At 44.1% G+C, this 11,573-nt stretch overlaps 1 protein-coding gene across 3 annotated transcripts in view; it reads left to right on the top strand.

Moving 5' to 3' along the window:
* Window positions 1–11,573, top strand: part of MYO18B (myosin XVIIIB) — a 285,741-nt gene that overhangs the window by 267,542 nt on the left and 6,626 nt on the right. The window lies entirely within an intron of this gene.

Genomic DNA, 11,573 nt, shown 5'->3' with positions numbered 1-11,573 from the left:
CATGTTGGCCAGGCTGGTCTTGAACTTTCAAGTGACCTGCCCGCCTCAGCCTCCCAAAGTGCTGGGATTACAGGCGTGAGAACATTCCTTTAGAATCTGTGATTCTCTGATTAAGCTAAGGTTTTGTTACATAAATTTACTATTGGAATACATATACAGGAAAGTGTGTCATGAGGAAATTTTCAAAAAATTGATCATACCCAATTAATTTGTAATTACTAACAAAATCAAGACCAGACCATTACAATGCCCCGAAAACTTCCATGTGCCCATTCAACCACGACCTCCTCCTTCCTGAAAGATACCCACCATCCTGACTTCTAACACTGTAAATTAGGTATGCCCCTTTTCGACCTGTGTAAATGGACGCATCCAGTGTGTCCTCTTTTGTGTCTGGCCTCTTTCTTTCAATATGTTTTCAAGATTCCTCGACACTGTTGCACGTAGCAGTAATTCATTTATTTTCATTGCTCTATAGCCTATAACAGTGGTTCTAACCCTGAGGCGCTTCTGCACCACCACCCACTTCAACAGGGGACAACTGGCAATGTCTGGAGACATTTTTGGCTGCCTCATGCTACTGGCATCTAATGGGTAGAGTTCAGGGATGTTGCCAAATGTCTTACAATGCACAGGACAGGCCACATAAAATTATCTGGTCCAAAATGGCAATTATACCACCCCTGAGAAACCCTAGTCAATAATATGCCATTGTGTGAACATAGAGTAATAATTAATTTATTCTGTTATTAATAGACAATTAGGTTGTTTATAGTTTTGCATGATTATCAACAGTTATTACTGTGAACAATCTTGTGCATGTCTTTTGTTGCTTCAATATACAGATTGTTGTTGGGCGTGTACTCAGCAGTAGAATTGCTAGGTGTGTTTTCAGCTTTGGTAAATGCCATCAAAACAGTCATTCCAATTTATGTGTAACTATCAGCAGTGAATGAATGTTGCAGTTGGTCTAATTCCTTCACAATACTTGGTTTTGTTATTTTTAAAATTAGCTATTCTAATGGATGTTGACCGTTTTAAATTTGGGTCTTCACTCACATTTCCCTGGTAAAGAAATCTTTTTCTGTGCTTATATCTTCATTTGAATATCCTCTTTAATGAATTGCCTGAGAAAGTCTTTTGTCCATTATTTTTATTCTTCTTTGGTTATCCATCTCTTTTGTATTGATCTGCAGGAGTTCTTTATGTATTCTGAATGCATGCCCTTTATAAGGTATGTGGGTTTTCTCCCACTCAGTGACTCGCCTTTTTCATTGTCTTAATGGTTTATTTTTATAAGCAAAGTTCTTAATTTTAATGTAACCCAATTTATAATGTTTTCCTTTATGGTTGGTGCTTTTTATATACTGTTGAAAACTTATTTGCCTACTTTGAAATTGTAAAATATTTTCTTATTTTTTTGTAGACATTGTATTGATTTACCTTTTATATCTAGATATACAATGCATCATGAATTGAGACTTATTTATGATGTGAGGTAGGGCTCACTCTTTTCCATATAGATATCCAGTTGGCCCAGCACATATATTTTAAAGGAATAATATTGTCCACATTGCACAACAGTATGAATTTGTCATAAATCAAGTGATCTTATGTACATACGTCTGTCTGCAGACTCTATTATATTCCACTTTTCCACATGTCCATCCTTGAACTGATATAGCATCTGGAAGTATAAGTTCTCCATATTAATTCTTCTTTGAGGTCAGCAAATGACCCTCAGGGAAAGTGCCACATCATCCTGTATTCACCTTTTGCATATTTCCCTCTTTCCAGGATTTGACCTTTTCAGTCCTGGCTGCTTTGATGGCTTTCCACTGTCCTTAAATTTGAATTCTACTTTTCTGGCTTTTCCAAGTAGCTCTGATGCAAGCTATTATGTCTGGAAGCTGAGTGCTGAGCTAGACTTTTACTCTCTTTCCTAAATAAACATTTTTTTTCTAATGTTCACTTCCACCGACAGTGTGTAAGCATTCCTTTTTCTCTACAACCTCGCTAGCACCTGGTATTTTTTTACTTTTTTTTTTTTTTTTTTTTGAGATGGAGTCTTACTCTGTCACCCAGGCTGGAATGCAGTGGCACGATCATGGCTCACTGCAACCTCCCACCTCCTGGGTTCAAGTAATTCTCTGCCTTAGCCTCCTAAGTAGATAGGGTTTCACCATCTTGGCCAGGCTGGCTTTGAACTCCTGACCTGGTGATCCACCCATCTCAGCCTCCCAAAGTGCTGGGCGTGAGCCACTGCAACTGGCTGACTTTTTAATAATAGCCATTCTAACTAGTGTTAGTTGGTATCTCATTGTGGTTTTGCTTTGCATTTCTAATGATCGGTGATGTTGAACTTTTTTACATAATGCTTGCTGGTCACATGTATGCCTTCTTTTTACAAGTGTCTGTTCATGTCCTTTGCTCACTTTTTAATGGGGTTGTTTGTTTTTTTCTTGTAAATTTGTTTAAGCTGCTTATGGTTGCTGGATATTAGGCTTTTGTCAGATGCATTGTTTGCAAGTACTTTCTCCCATTCTGCAGGTTGTCTGTTCACTCTGTTGATAGTCTCTTTTGCTGTGCAGAAGCTCTTTAGTTTAATTTGATCCCATTTATCAGCTTTTGCTTTGGTTGTAATTGCTTTTGGCATCTTCTTCATCAAGTCTTTGCCCGTTGCTGTGTCCAGAATGGTATTGCCGGGTTGTTTTCCAGAGGTTTTATTGTTTCGAGTTTTACATTTAAGTCTTTAATCCATCTTGACCATTGTGGAAAACAACCTGGTGATTCCTCAGAGACCAAAAGCAGAAATGCCACTTAACACAGCAATCCCAATACTGAGTATGTAGCTAAAGGAATATACATTATTTTGTTTTTACCATAAAGACCCATGTATGTGTATGCTCATCCCAGCATGATTCCCAATAGCAAAGACATGGAATCAACTTAAATGCCCATCGATAGTAGACTGGATACAGAAAATGTGCTGCATATAGACCATGGAATACTACGCGGTCATAAGAAAGAATGAGATCATATCCTTTGCAGGGACATGAATGGAGCTGGAGGCCATTATCCTTAACAAACTAACAGAGGAACAGAAAACCAAATACCACATGGTCTCACTTATAAGTGGGAGCTAAATGATGGAAGCACATGGACATATAGAGGGAACGACACGCACTGGGGACTGTCGGAGGGTGGAGAGTGGGAAGAGGGAGAGGATCAGAAAAAATAACTAGTGGGTACTCGGCTTAATTCCTGGGTGATGAAATAATGTGTACAAAAAACCCCTGAGACATGAGTTTACCTATATGATGAACCTACACATGTACCCTTGAACTTAAAATGAAAGCTAAATTTTTTTCTTACTTTTTATGCCTAGGGAAACACAAAGTTTCACTCCTGTTTTCTTCCAGTCCTAACTTAGCAAATCTACTACCCCCCTAGAATGTAAGTTCCTTGAAGACAAGCACTTTTCATCTCTATGTTGACAACATCTGGCATCATGACACTCAATAAATGATTTAGGATGGATGTAAGGAAATATGAATGGATGCGTAATTTCCATTCACTTACAACTGCATTTTCATGGGGAACTGAGTGCTTTTATGAATTAGTCTGAGATTTTATGTGACTATTGCCATTTCGACATATTCAGGTGAGGCAACGTCTGCGTGGAAAGTGAAGGCATGCATTAAATTTCCTTAAATATGTTGAATCCCAATTGAGTCTACAAGCCAATTAGATTTTAATTACTCTACAAATCTAGAATTCTGTTCTTCGAAACATTGTGGAAATTGTAGCAGAAGGTAAAAGATTCGAGTTTTAGAACCAGTACTTGCACCATCTCATCAGAGTGCGACTTGGGAAGTTCTATTCTCTTCTCTATTTTTCTAGGTGTAGAGTGAGGGGTTCAAACCAGATGAGGCTCCAAATCAGTCTCAATTTGATATTCTAGAAATTGATCACATTCTGTAGAAATGAAACAAGGCTCTTGGCTTGGTGTTAGAAATATGGAGAACTCATTTTATAGACTGCGTACTGGAAGTGGGTTTTGAATCTTGTTTTTCAGCCAGGAGAAGGGGATGTGTCTGACTGGTGAGCAGGGATACTGGGCTCTGAATTGTCCAGCCCAGGTGAGGCAGCCATTTGCACATTCTTTCCACAATTCCACAATCTCTCATCTTTCTAATCCTCCATTCCTTCATTCTTTCCATTCTACAAGCTTTCTTTGAGGCATTCCTGATGCTGGGGATTCATAGAAAAAAGACATGGGGTAGACCTACTCCAGAAACTAACAGCCTTGCTGGGAGATACAAATAAGTAAACAGACAACTACAGTGCAAAGGGAGACACAGGAGGTTGTGAGAGCCAGGAGATGTCCTAACCCTGGCCAGAGGGCAGAAGGGCATTCAGGGGGAAGCTATAGCTGGGCTGAGCGTTAAAGGATGAGTGAAAATGTTTGTTTATCTGGTTTTTCTTTAAATATAGAATGATGGTGTATCAGAATCACCTGCAGAGTGTCAGTTCCTTCCTCTCTGACTCCCTCCTAATTCTTTCTAATTAGCCTATTTCCTTCCTTCCTTTCCTTCCTTCCTTCCTTCCTCCCTCCCTCCCTTCCTCCCTCCCTCCCTTCCCTCCTTCCTTTCCTCCTTTCCTCCCTCCCTCTCTCTCTCCCTCACTCCCTTTCTTCTCTCTCTCCCTTCCTCTTTTCCTTCCTTCCTTCCTTCCTTCCTTCCTTCCTTCCTTCCTTCCTTCCTTCCTTCCTTCCTTTTCTCTTTTCCTTATTTTTTAGATTTGTTAACAACAGAGGGCACTATCAACTATTAGCTTCTACCTTATTATGATAGTTGCTAGAATTTTCCACATGACTTCATTTCTATCTTTAGCTCCCCCTCAATATCTATGTTTAAACACATTTTCCCTCCCTCCCTCCTTCTCTCCTGACCTCCTTCCTTCCTTCTGTCCTTTCCTCCTTCCTCCCTCCCTCCCTCCCTCCCTCCCTCCCTTCCTTCCTTCCTTCCTTTTTCCCTTCCTCCCCTCCCCTCCCCTCCCTCTCCTTTCCTTTCCTTTCCCATATAAAAACAAGTCGACAACATTGCAGCTCTCTTTAAATAATTTCACATCTTTCTTCTGAGAAGGACGTTTTCTAAGTATTATATCACTATCACACTTAAAAAAATTAACAAATCCATAACATTGTCTAAGATCCCATCTCTCATATTACCCAATTATCCTAAAATTGTCTCGCATCGCTGTGTTTTTATATTATCTTCTTATTTTTTTATTTTTCAAATTTAATTTTTAAAAGCAGGGGGTACATGTGCAGGTGTATTACAAAGATATATTGGGCGATGCTGAGGTTCACAGAATGATTCTATTAAGAAAACTAATTATATTTGATTATGCTTCTTTCGTTTCTTTTAAGAAAATAATGGACTTTTCACTTTTGAGCAGTTTTAGGTTTTCACAAAAAGAACAGAAAGCACAGAGAGCTCACACAGACCCTTCTTCCCTGTTTTGTTTTTATTATTAACATCTTGCGTTGCTCTTCAGTCTCTTTTAAATGAGAATGATCTGCTTATAACCACCCACCTTCAATTTAACTGTTGTTTTTTTTTTTGGTAGAGTTCCAGGGGTGATTCGAACAGGCAACTCTATGCAAAATTCACTGACGTTAGTCCCTGATAGTCAGTAAGACTGTATGGATGAAGTCAAGGCAAATTCTGCTGAGCCACAGAAGGCGTGAAGGCCGGTGTCCACTCAGGGCCACTTGATGGATTGGTTTGTAAAATTGTCAAAGACTCGGCTCTAACCTTAAGCATCAGAGAGAACAGCAAGCAAGCCTTGAGAGTGACCTTGTCTCATAAAATCTGCCTTATTGTAGGGACTGTAGGATATTCACAGTGTCTGTCTCCTAACTCTATTCCCCATGCCAAGAGTGGCCAGGCATGGGACGGATTGCTGCTAATGTCACCTCCTCCTCACTTGCCTGCTCCCTTAGCTAACTCTACCCCAATCCCCAGCATCCTCCTTGCTTTGAACTTCCCTCTCAGCTAGGGATGGGGGAGCTTCCTAAGCCTCAGTTTCCTTGCCTGTGAAATTTAGATATCAGCCCTTGCTTGTCAAGGGTTTTGCAAATTGAATAAGCTAAGAGTCCATAGCAGGAATCTTCTGCTCTTACTTGAAGTGTCTTTCTCGAGCCATCACCACCGCTGAAATTCTACCCCTCTTTCCAAAGCCCGACTCAACACACCTCCTCAGGGAAGGCTGTGCCTGGCCAGGCATGGTGGCTCACACCTTAATCCCAGCACTTTGGGAGGCCGAGGTGGGTGGATCACTTGAGGTCAGGAGTTCGAGGCCAGCCTGGCCAACATGGCAAAACTCCATCTTTACTAAAAATACAAACATTAGCTGGGTGCGGTGGTGGTGGGTGCCTGTAATCCCAGCTACTCAGGAGGCTGAGGCAGGAGAATCATGTGAACCCGGGAGGTGGAGGTTGCAGTGAGCTGAGATCATGCCGTTGCACTCCAGCCAGAGCAACAAGAGTGAAACTCTGTCTCAAAAAAAGAAAGAAAGGCTACGCACCCAGGTGCCAGTACTGACTGCTCTCTCCCTTGCCAAATTCTTGCTGTGTTTGTAGTCTGTGCTTCAGTTTCCCTGGAATTTCTTACACGGTGGACCCTTCTCCATGGGATTTTCCAGACTCCACACCTACAGTCCTCTCCCAAAGACAGGACAGCAGCCCACCTTCTGCCGCTGTGTGCTCAGCAGAACATTGTAGGAAGACAGACAGACCAGGGTGGGAGCCTCAGCTCTGCCCCTCCTCAGCAAGCCCGTTTGCCTCTCTTAGCCTCAGCTTCCTCATGTGTAAAAGAGGAAAATAAAGGGCGGTAGAGTAGAGCGGTTGGGAGGCATGGGCCCGGAGCTGGACTCCTTGGTTGAAATCCATGTTCTCCCACGGATCACATAACAAATTACTGATTCTTTCCGAGCCTCATTTCTGACATGGGAAGATTGCCATATCTGCTTTAGACAACTGTTGTGAGCATAAACTTGAGTAATGTCTACAAAACCTGATGGCATGATACGTGATAACGCTAATGATGTGGCATTTACCTGCGCACCGCAGTGGCTTCGTAAGTGCCTCCCACTCCCTGCATAACAGACAGCCTGGGTGGTGCCATGTCAACTTTCATTACAGACTCTGCCTTGTTATTTTGGACTCAGTTACCAAATCTTCACGCCATCTTCAAAGAACGTCGAGTTTCCCATCGCAGACCTCATCAGTATTAAAGAACATCAATATGTTTTTAATTTCCTCTTTAATTTCAGGGAGTAGATGAAGAATGGGGGGGTGACAGCGTGCTTTTGGGGATGATTCATGGTGTCATTACGTCTGCATCGAGTTTCCTGGTAGCTACAATTGGCCCAGGCTCTGACCACACTCAGATCTGGGAATTATGTTTTGTTTGCTTTGTTCTGCTGTGTGATTAAGTCTAATGACAGTAAATCCAGCATCGCCTTGACCTGGAGCTAACTTTTTTTTGGTTCATTATGTCGCAGTGGATTTTGAAAAATGTATATGTGTAAGTTCAGCTGGTTGAGGTTTCCCTTCAGCCTTCTGCCCAGTGAGTGTGTGATGTAGTGGAAGAAGAATGGGATTCAGATCTGGCCCAGCAAGGTTCACTGAGCAGTGTGGCCTTGAGCAAATGATTGCTCACCAGTGAGCCTCAGTTTCCTCATCTGCAAGGTGGAGTGATGCCTCCAATGTTGATGGGGCGATGCTGCTTAGCTTGATGAGATGCGGAATGTGATACACGCAGATGGAGGTGCCTTCTTCTTTGCTCTTCATCAATTTTCATAGAGCATCTGCTTCTGTGGTCAACACTGGAGATGAAACAATGGGGCCCCATTCGTAAGATACTATGAAAGGGGGAAAGGTATAATCCAAGCAGAGGACACTGTCTCCAACACTAGCTTGTTCTGAGGCTGAACCAACCACTTCAATCTCCCCTTCCCTTCTCCATGCTGTTCACGGTAGACACATACATAGGAATTGTTTACTCTTGAATGTCTGCCCTCAGTTTGGGGACTTCTCTAGCACCAATGAAAGTGGTCACTAAAGAAAAGCAATCAGACAAGTGTTAAGATTTTAAAATTTGTGTTATACCATTAGTAGTACTTGGAGATAAGTCATGTATGAAAGTTTAACTGTAGTGTCTTTTGCCTCACTTGCAGTACTGGGGGTAGCCTCCACTCTTAGATACTGAATGTGCATGTGGCACACATCATCTCTCATTTCTAACAGGACCCTGGGACCTAGGGCAGCGTCATTCCCCCTCTTACACCTGTGCATGTTTAGGCTTCAAAAGATACCTGGAGGCCCAGGTGGTGTTGCTCACGCCTGTAATCCCAACACTTTGGAGGCCGAGGCAGATGGATCACCTGACGTCAGGAGTTCAAGACAAACCTGGCCAACATGGTGAAACGCCGTTTCTATTAAAAATATAAAAATTAGCTGGGCATGGTGGCAGGGGCCTGTAATCCCAGCTGCTCAGGGGGCTGAGACAAGAGAATCACATGAACCTGGGAGTCAGAGGTTGCAGTGAACCAAGATCGCACCACTGGAAAAAAAAAAAAAAAATCTGGGTTGGAATAGACAGAGCCAGAGCTGGGATTTGAACTCAGGTCTCTCTGCTTCTGAAGCGCTTTTGTTTGTTTTGTTGGTTGGTTGTTTTTAAGCCTTGCAGGTTAGAAAGAGTGGAAATTACAGTATTCCTGAGTTTTCATGTCTTAATTTACCTAAAAAACTTCTATGACTTGAAGCAACCCATCCATACTTACAGCATTTTCATATAAATGCCCTTACTCATCAATTCATCAGTCCAATATTTATTGGAACCTACTATGTGGCAAGCACTGGAACATGATTCATAACTTGAACATACATTTTATTGAGCACCTACTGTGAGTCTGAGGGCTGGCAATTCACTCATGTATCCAGCACGTTTATGGAGCGCTTACGATGTACTAGGGCCCTGGTGCTTCCCTCACTTATTCAACACAAATTCATTGAGCACTTACTGTGTGCTAAGACACTGTTCTGGTAGCAGTGAACACAATGGATGAAAATCCTGCCTTCATGGAGTTCTTATCTCCACAGCATTGCAAGGCTAATCTGGTTTCCCCCATTTTTCAGCTAAAGAAACTGAGGCTTTGAGAAGTTAGGCAGTGATCCCAGGTCACATGGCTAGTGAGTGGCAAAACCAGACTTAGTTTCCAGCTGTGTGTGCTTGCAGAGGTTACTCAACCTCTCTGTGCCTGGAGGTCATAATCCCTACCTCTTGGGGTTGCTATGAGGGCAGGATCAGTTTGCTGTCTCCTATATTCCTGGTATCCAGCACAGCACCTGGCACACCGTAGGTATTTAGCCAGTGGTAGCTGTTGTCACCAATGACTCTTTCATCCACTAAGTTATAAAACCAGCCCTGGCGTCTTTGTGGCCGGATGCTCCAGGACTATCCTCTGGCTCTTTCCCATAGCAGGTATACCAGAAGGATATTCCTTTTTGGACAGACTATGGGGCAGGCAGTGGAAGTCCTCAAGGCTTTTCTGGAGCTTTGCCTTGAAGAGTAACCGTGCCCCTGCCTATTCTGTCTCTCAGTGACTCTGAGAGCCTTTTATACATCATCCCTCTCCCTGGCCCAGGCTCCGGGAAGCAGGCATGGTAACATCCTGATTATCTGACATCCCTCCATCATGCTGATGATGGAGAGTTCCATCTGAGTCACACCCACCTGGTCCTGTGACAACAGCTAAGAAGACTCTTTCTGGTCCCAGGATGAAGTCAGGCAGGAGGTGTTTGAAGTGTCCAGCGCTAAGACAGAAATGGAAATGATCATCCAGCCTTGCTCAGCAGAGCTTGGGATCCTTATCTTAAAGCCTACAAAAGGGCATCTGAATTTAGATTAAATTCTTCAGTCTCTACACAGGAAGGAGTGGATGCAAGGAACTTCATACCTTGAGAGGTGGTTTCAGACAGGAAATAGAAAAAGCACTTGCAGAGAGACGTAGGTGGATTTCTGCATGGGAAAGCCAGGAAGAAGCACTTGGCCGTGGGCAGCTTCTTTCTCTCCTTCCTCCTTGCCCTCTCTTCCCCCTCTCTCCTCACTCTGCCCCCACGTCTCCTCTCCAGCCCCCCCAGGAGTCTACACTGCATGGCTTGCATTCCTGTTTTAAGCTCACCAGCTGAGGTTTCAGAGGCACCAGACCATTCCAGAAAGGTGGGACTCAGCCCACCCCAATCTCAAGACATCAGACCCTGTGACAGCCAGGCTGGGCCTGAGTGACTGTGTGGGACATTTCGGCTTCCATGACTTGCAGAAGGCATTGCTGTTCAAGGACCCCAGGGAAGGCGGGTGCAAATCCCCCTGTACCAGCATAGCTGGGAACCTTCCTGGCTTGGGCCCAGCACACCTGTGGCCTCTGTACCTGATCACCAGTCTGTACCTCACAGACTGTGACCGCCAGGCTCCTATTTCTGGGCAGCAGGCTACTTCGCCGTGGATCCCAGCCTATCTTGCCTTTTGGTCAAAGCCAAAGGCGGCAGATCCTTAGTTCCCGACCTGAAAAGCCTCTGCAACGTTCTCCTCTCTCCTTTTTGCCTTTGCCTAAGTCTCCTTCCTTTTTCTGCATCGCCACAGGCCCCTGGGTCTCCTTCCTCTTCCTCTCCACCTCCTCTGCCCATTCTCATTTCAACTTCTCTCCTGTTTACCCTGCCTCCTCTTCTTTCATGCGCTAACCCTTATTCTCTTCTTCCCACATTTCTTTGCGCTTCCTCCACTTTTCTCTTCCTGACTACCTCTTCTTTCTCATCTACCTTGATTGAATTCAATGGCGTTTGCTGGGCATCTACTACGTGCTGGGCTCGGTGCCAACTCCAGAGGTGTGGAAATGAGAGTCAGCAAGACACTGTCAGTTCAGACCTGTAGTCTTTTCTCCTCCTTTCTACACATATGCCTTTTATCCTCCTGTTTTTGGTTCCTCCTCCTCCCCTTCCTCCTCCTCCCCTTCCTCCTCCTCCCCTTCCTCCTCCTGCTCCTCCTCTTCCTCCCTCTTCTCCTCCTCCTGGGACTTCTTCATTTACTCATGCCCTGCCCTGGCGTCTGCAGCCAGCAGTGGCAATGGGAGCTAGGGTGAGCAGGATGGCAGAGTCCCGGGAGATTCGGTGACAGGAGCCCTCAATCTCGCCCCCCTCACATGTCAGGCGATGGATGAGACAGAGCATCCGAGAAACATTCATCACACCCGCCCCCTTTCAGGGCCAGGACAGGATGGAAATGACTTTTGTCAGTTCTTTGGCAGCCCACTGCCCCTGGCAGCTCCAAGCTGTTTATTAATAAAAAGTAAGGAAGAAAAAATTGCAGGCGTGTGAATGCCATCTTGCCGTGTATTCAGGGAGCGATTCCAAAGCAATGATGTTGATAAATACGCCTTCAGGGAATCACAAAGGAGCCTTCCATCTCCTCTTCCAGTCCATGTCCAGCTGTGATGGGAACAGGCAA

This window comes from Cebus imitator, unplaced genomic scaffold (assembly GCF_001604975.1).
Source record: "Cebus imitator isolate Cc_AM_T3 unplaced genomic scaffold, Cebus_imitator-1.0 Scaffold237, whole genome shotgun sequence".
Taxonomy (NCBI): Eukaryota; Metazoa; Chordata; class Mammalia; order Primates; family Cebidae; genus Cebus; species Cebus imitator.
The sequence above is the reverse complement of the archived record's forward strand: the minus strand, read 5'-3'. Positions and strand labels throughout refer to the sequence as shown.